Here is a 7,498-nt window from a genome sequence, read left to right as displayed (position 1 = left end):
ATAATAAAATTCCCTTGGCTTAATTTATACATCCAGAATTTTTGGTTTTCCTAAGGATAGGCATATATCTAATTATGCCACATCTTTAGTTTTATGTCTTTACATTTTTTTTTATTCTCTATGGGTATTATTCTACACAATTTTCATACAATTGTAGAATTTTTAAGCCATGAGGGTCTTCACAGCATACTTGACCCCAAAATCTTCATCCGATGTTTAAAATAAATAGCAAGGGATGAATTTAGGGTTTTTATGGCTTTTATTTTGAGGGAAGTTCCCAGTTTGCAGTACACAGGGCAAGTAAAACTACAATAGAATAGCCACAGATATTTCTGGCTTGAAGAATGAGAAGAAAGAGTTTGGGACAAACATAGCTGCTAGGAAGTGAGAAGGGAGATCAGAGAGAAGAAAAAGAGTTAGGAAGCAGGAGCCCTGAATTCTGTGTATAAACTTAGCTGAAACTGCCGGCTGAACAATGGCACTATGTATTTGTTGAACTGACTTAAAGCAGCCCAGCTAAGGCAAAAATAACTGAACGGAGTTTTGATGCCTCTCTGTCATAGGCCAGAGTTTGGGGTTTGAGTCCAACTTACTGTCTGATAAAAAGTAACTAAAATTTTAGAAATAATAAAATAGAATCTTGAGAACAAAACACAACATCCAGAATTCAAAACAAAACCATTCACACATAAAGAAACAGGAAAGTGTGACCCATTCTCAAGGAAAAAAATGTAATCAACAGATTCTAGCTATAAAACGATGCAGATTTTTTAAGTAGCAAACAAGAATTTTAATAAAGAGGCTATTTTATCTATGCTTAGGACATAAATGAATATGCTCATAATGAATAATAAGAAAGGAAATCTTAGTACGAACAAAGAAAATATAACAATGAACCAGTTTGAAATTCTGTAACTAATAAACATAATACCTGAAATGAAAATTTCGATAGGCTTAATAGTAGAATATAGACAACAGAAGAAAGCCTTGATGAACTTGAAGATAATAAATCAACAGAAATTATCCAACCTGAACACGGAAGAATAAAAAAAACTTAAAAAAAAATGAATACAACCTCAGGGACATGTGGGACAATATTAAAAGGTTCAATATACGTGTAATTGGAGTACCAGAAGAGATGAGGGACAGAATGGGAAGAAAAAATATTTTAAGATATGGCCAAAAATTTCTCAAATGTAAGGTTATATATGTAAGAAACTCAACAAAAGCAAGCAAGAGAATGACAAAGAAAACTGTAACTAAGTACATCACAGACAAGAATAAAAGGAAAGTCTTTAAAATCTCCATAGGCAAATGATACTTTACATACAGAGGAACAACAATTCAAATGAATACTGACCAATTTTTAGGGAAAAAATACAGGCCAGAAGAGGGAAACACCTTCTTTAAAGCACTGAAAGAAAGACTGGATGCGGTGGCTCATGCCTATAAGGCTGGATGCAGTGGCTCACGCCTATAATCCCAGCACTTTGGGAGGCCGAGTGGGGGATCACCTGAGGTCGAGAGTTCAAGACCAGCTTGACCAACATGGAGAAACTCTGTCTCTGCTAAAGTACAAAATTAGCCAGGCGTGGTTACTCATGCCTATAATCTCAGCTACTCGGGAGACTGAGGCAGGAGAATCGCTTGAACCCAGGAGGCACAGGTAGCGGTAAGCCAAGATCGTGCCATTGCACTCCAGCCTGGGTGACAAGAACGAAACTCCATCTCAAAAAAAAAAAAAGTTCTGAAAGAAAAATTGTCAATCCAGAATTATAATATCCAGTAACAAATATAATTCAAGAATAAAAGTAAACTAAAGACATTTTTAGACAAGAAAAAAACTAAGAAAATTTTTTCACAGACAGACCTATACTATAATATTATGGGTTGTTGTAGAGGCTGAAGAAAATGGTATCAAATATCTTGATCATCAGAGAGGAAATGGCATTACAAATGGTAAATATGTGGATAAATGTTAAGGTCAATATTTTCCTCTTAATGTCTTTCAAATCTATATAACCATTTTAAGCACAAATATTAAAATTGTGTGCTGAGGCTTATCACTTTTGTTAATATAATACAACAACGGGCATAAGGAATAGGGTAAGGGTATATGATTATGAAGATTCTACCTTTTAAGTGAAGTAATACAGTATTAACTCTAAGAAGACTGAAAAGTTAAGGATATATGTTGTACTTCCTAGAGCAACCACTTAAAAAACTTTTGTAAAAAGATATAGCTCAATACCCAATAGAGGACTTTTGCTTCTGCTAAAGACTGAGTAACATGGAACAGATTTAACCTCCTACCTGAAACAATAATAACCAAAACCAGACAAAATAATAAAATAATCATTTTCAGAATACTGGATATCAAGCAACAAAGGATAATTATCTCTGAAAGAGGCAGAAAACAAATAAAGTGATCCCTAAAGCTGACCAAGCTTCATGACTTAAGAGAGTTTTCAGCTTGTGGTCCAAGAAGCGGGAACATAGGCTGAGCCTGGTAGACTCCCCTAAGTTCATGAGACAGAGCTGACAGTCAAGAAAGAGCAAGATGGCTGCAGTTCACAGAACAGAATACCAGATGGGAAAAAGTCACATGCAGAGAAAACTCTGCAGATCTGCAAAGGGACTGAACAAGTGTTCAGTGAAGCACAGAGCAGCACATGAATGTGAGGAAAGCATTCAAGGCTACCTGAACTACCCCTACCTATCTGAAGAGATTAAAGAATAGCACTTGGTGCTCACACAAAACCTGGACGAGAGTTATATAGCCAACTGTGAAAAAACACTTCTCAGGGCATTGAGTAAGATACTCAGCAAGGTCTTGCCTCAGGAATAAGGAATGACTGAGCACTGATTTGAACCCTCCTAACAAATCAAAGCAGCAAGATCTGAAAGGACCAAGCTTTTTTCAAATAATTTAACTGAATCCCATAAAAAAGCTCCAAAATATGTTAACAAAACAAAGATAGAAACAAAGGAGAATCACTTGAACCCGGGAGGCAGAGATTGCAGTGAGCTGAGATTGCACCACTGCAATCCCGCCTGGGCAACAAAGCAAGACTCCATTTCAAAAAAATAAAATAAAATAAAAGATTAAAAGCCCATTAATGAGTTTTGGAACAACTTCAAGTAATCTAATATACATGTAATTGGAATTCCCAAAGCAGAGTAGGGAGTCAGAAAAATATATATATTTGACTAATTCATGGCAGAAAATCTTCCAAAACTACAAACACAGAGATTGAAAAAGCTCAATGAACCCCAATCACAAGAAACATGCTATGTCAAGGCACATCATAATTCAAGTGCTCAAAAACAGTGGTAAAATCCTAAAAGCAGGCAGGAAAAAACAGAAAGAAAGAAGCATGACAGCAGATTTCTTATCAAAAACAAAATGCAAGGGCCGGATGCAGTGGCTCATGCCTGTAATCCCAACACTTTGGGAGGCTGAGGGGGGTGGATTGTTTGAGACCAGAGTTCGAGACTAGCCTGGCCAACATGGCAAAACTCCATCTCTATTAAAAATTCAAAATTAGCCAGGCATGGTGGCAGGTGCCTGTAATCCAAGCTACTCGGGAAGCTGAGGCAGGAGAATCACTTGAACCCGGGAAGTGCAGGTTACAGTGAGTCGAGACTGCACCACTGCACTCCAGCCTAGATGACACAGTGAGACTCTGTCTCAAAAAAAAAAAAAAAAAAAAAAAACCAACAAAAAACAAAAAAACCAAAATGCGAGAAAGAAGACAGTAGAGTAACACACTTAGAGAAATGAAAGAAAACAAAACTTTCAGTGTAGAACTCTAGTCAGCAAAAAATAATCTTTCAACAACAATGGTGAGATAAAGACGTCTTCAGATATAAAGTGTTATTAGAACCCATGACCGGCCGGGTGCGGTGGCTCATGCCTGTAATCCCAGCACTTCGGGAGGCCAAGGCGGGTAGATCATGAGGTCAAGAGATTGAGACCATCCTGGCCAACATAGTGAAACCCCGTCTCTACTAAAAATACCAAAAAAAAAAAAAAAAAAGCTAGGTGTGGTGGTGGGTACCTGTAGTCCCAGCTACTCGGGAGGCTGAGGCAGGACAATCGCTTGAACCCGGGAGGCGGAGGCTGCAGTGAGCCAAGATTGCGCCACTGCACTTCAGCCTGGTGACAAAGCAAGACTCCGTCTCCAAAACAAATGAACAAAAAAACCCATGACCAGCAGACTTGCACACACATCCGTGTGCACACATACACAAAAATTAAAAGAAGTCCTTCAGAGCCAGGTGCAGTAGCTCACACCTGTAATCCCAGCACTTTGGGAGGCCAAGGCAGGAGGATCATTTGAGCTCAGGAGGTTAAAACCAGCCATCCTAGGTTACTTAGCAAGACCTCATCTCTACTAAAATAAAAAAAAAAAAAAAAAAACATCATGTGGGTATCATGGTGCATGCCTGTAGCCGCAGTTACTCTGGAGGCCAATGTGGAAGAATCACTTGAGCCCAGGAGGATGAGGCTGCAGTAAGCCATGATCATGCCACTGCACTCCAGCCTGGGTGACAAAGTGAGAATCTGTCTCTATTAAAAAAAAAAAAAAAAAGTCCTTCAGAGAGAAGAAAAATGACACCAGATGGAAATATGAAGCCAGGGTTTGGCAAACTTTGGAGGTCTGTATAAATAAAGTTTTACTGGAACATAACCACAACCATTTGTTTCCCTTCGCTCTATGTCTATTCTTGCTGTACAATGGCAGAGTTGAGTAAGTGCAACAAAGACTATCTGACCCACAAAGCCTAAAATATTTACTATACATAAAAGGATTGGCAATCTCTGATCTACCACCAAAGAATGAAAAGTACCAGAAATGGTAACTGCAATGGTAGTTAAGATTTATTTTCTTATTTTAATCTCCTTAAAACATAAACACAAATGCTTTATATGTATTAGCCATAAACTGTCCACAATCCAAATTATCCATCAATGAGTCAATGGTACACAAATTGTGCTGTTTACAACATACTCAATGATACAGTGGAATGAATTATTACTAAACAGACATTAGGATGAATCTCAAGTATGCTGAGTACAATAAGCCAACAAAAAAGTGTATATACAACTTATACAAAATTTTTTTTAAAATCTATAATGACAGAAAGCAGATCAGTGTTTGTCTAGTAGGAAAAGATGTGAGGAAAAAGATTAAAAGAAGACACGAGAAAACTTCTAGAGATGATGAATATGCTCATTTTCTTGATAGTAGTGATGGTTTTACATGTTATCAAATTGTGCTGGGTGCTGTGGCTTAAACACCTGTAATCCCAACACTTTGGGAGACAAAAGCAGGAGGATCACTTGAGCCCAGAAGTTACTTTGAGGCCAGCCTGGGCAACATAGTGAGACCTTGTCTCTACAAAAAAAATAAAATAAAATAGGCCAGACATGGTGGCACATGCCTATAGTCCCAGCTATTCAGAAGGCTGAGGTGAGAGGATTGCTTTATCCCAGGAAGTTAAGGCTGTAGTGAGCTGTGATCACGTGACTGCACTCCAGCCTGGGCGAGAGAACAAGACCCTGTTTCAAAAAACAAATGAACAAACAAACAAAACCCTCTTTAAACTGTATACTTTAAATGTGTACACATTACTGTATGTTAAGTATAACTTTTAATAGAGTTGTTTAAAAGAAAAAGTTGTCAATAAATGAAAATTAAATTCAAGAAACTTCTAATTATCAAATAGAAGGCAGGAAAAAAGAAGAAGGGAAAACAGAGGGAAAAAAACAGAAAGCAAAATGGTAGACCTAAATGCAATCACATCAATAATTACATTAAAAGGACTAAGCACTCCAATTACAAAGAAGAGAAGAAATAAAAAAGTATAACCAACTATATGTTGCCTTCAAGACATTCACTTTAAAGAAAGACATAAGTTAAAAGTAAAAGGACAGAAAAGAATATACCATTCAAGCAATAAACATAACACTGAATTCTTTTATTAATGTCAGATACAGAGAAATACAAATAAAGAAGTATTACTAGAGATAGAGTAACATTTTTTTTTTTTTTTTTTTTTTTTGAGACGGAGTCTCGCTCTGTTGCCCGGGCTGGAGTGCAGTGGCCGGATCTCAGCTCACTGCAAGCTCCGCCTCCCGGAGCTTGTTTAGAGTAACATTTTGTAAGTGAAAAAAGGAACATTTTATCTGAAAGATAAATGTGTATGTACTAATAACAGAGATTCCAATTACCAAGAGGCAAAAAATGACTACATTAAAAGGAGAAACAGACAATTCCACAGTCATAGTTGGAGATTTCAACCCCTTCTCAGCAAATGTTTCAATATCCAGACAAAAATCAAAGACAAATATAACCTGAACAATACTATGATCTAAGTGCTATTTGTAGAACATTAAATCCAATTACTACAGAATACACACTATTTACAAGTGTACAAAGTATGTTCACCAAGACACCATATGCTGTGTCATAAAATAGGTCTCAATAAATTTCAAAGGATTGAAGTCATATAAAACATATTCTCTGATCATAATGAAATTATATTAGAAATCAGTAAGATATATAGAAATAAAACCAAATATCTGGATATTCTACAACAACGTGTTTATTTAGAACACACTTTTAAACAGTCCGTGGTCAATGAAAAAATCACAGAGAAACTCAGAAAAATCTTCAAAAACTGAAATGATTAAAAAACCACAACATAACAAGCTGTGCTTAGAGGGAACTGTGTTAACTTTAAATGTTCATATGAGAAAAGAAGACCTGAAATCTTTGACAAAAAGTTTCACCTTAAGAAGCTATAAAAAGAAGAGCAAAGTAAATCCAAGTAGAAGGAAACACTAAAGAGTAGAAATCAATGAAAATGAAAATAATCAGCAACAGAGAAAATTAACAAGGCCAAAAGTGGCTCTTTGAAAAGATCGGGGAAAAAAGTTGAATAAATTCTAGCTAGACTGATAAAGAAAATGAAGCACAAATTAACAACAGCAGGGATCAGAGCTTACAGGCATTAAAAGGATAAAAAGTAAATACTGTAACCAACATTATGACAAAAATAGAACATCTTCAATGAAATGGACAAAACCCCAGGAAAAAAAAAAAAAAGCCCAAACCAAAACTGGCACAGAGTGAAAAAAAAAAAACGTATTATTAACCTTATATCTGTAAAGGAAATTCAATTCATTATCAGAAACCTTCCGAAAACTCCAGACTCAGATGGTTTCACTGGTAAATTCTTTTTTTTTTTTTTTTTTTGAGATGGAGTTTTGCTCTTATCGCCCAGGTTGGAGTGCAATGGCGCGATCTCGGCTCACTACAACCTCCGCCTCCCGAGTTCAAGTGATTCTCCTGCCTCAGCCTCCCGAGGAGATGGGATTACAGGCATCTGCCACCATGCCCAGCTAATTTTTTTGTATTTTTAGTAGAGAACGGGGTTTCACCATGTTGGCCAGGCTGGTCTTGAACTCCTGACCTCAGGTGATCCGCCC

The 7,498-nt window shown here is 36.9% G+C and overlaps 1 protein-coding gene across 8 annotated transcripts in view; it reads right to left on the bottom strand.

Moving 5' to 3' along the window:
* The window catches only part of GOLGB1 (golgin B1), an 89,624-nt gene that overhangs the window by 45,694 nt on the left and 36,432 nt on the right, over positions 1-7,498 (bottom strand). The gene's annotated exons all lie outside the window — the stretch shown is intronic.

Source organism: Rhinopithecus bieti, unplaced genomic scaffold (assembly GCF_001698545.2).
Source record: "Rhinopithecus bieti isolate Rb0 unplaced genomic scaffold, ASM169854v2 scaffold_759, whole genome shotgun sequence".
Taxonomy (NCBI): domain Eukaryota; kingdom Metazoa; phylum Chordata; class Mammalia; order Primates; family Cercopithecidae; genus Rhinopithecus; species Rhinopithecus bieti.
This window is presented reverse-complemented; position numbering and strand designations above follow the sequence as displayed.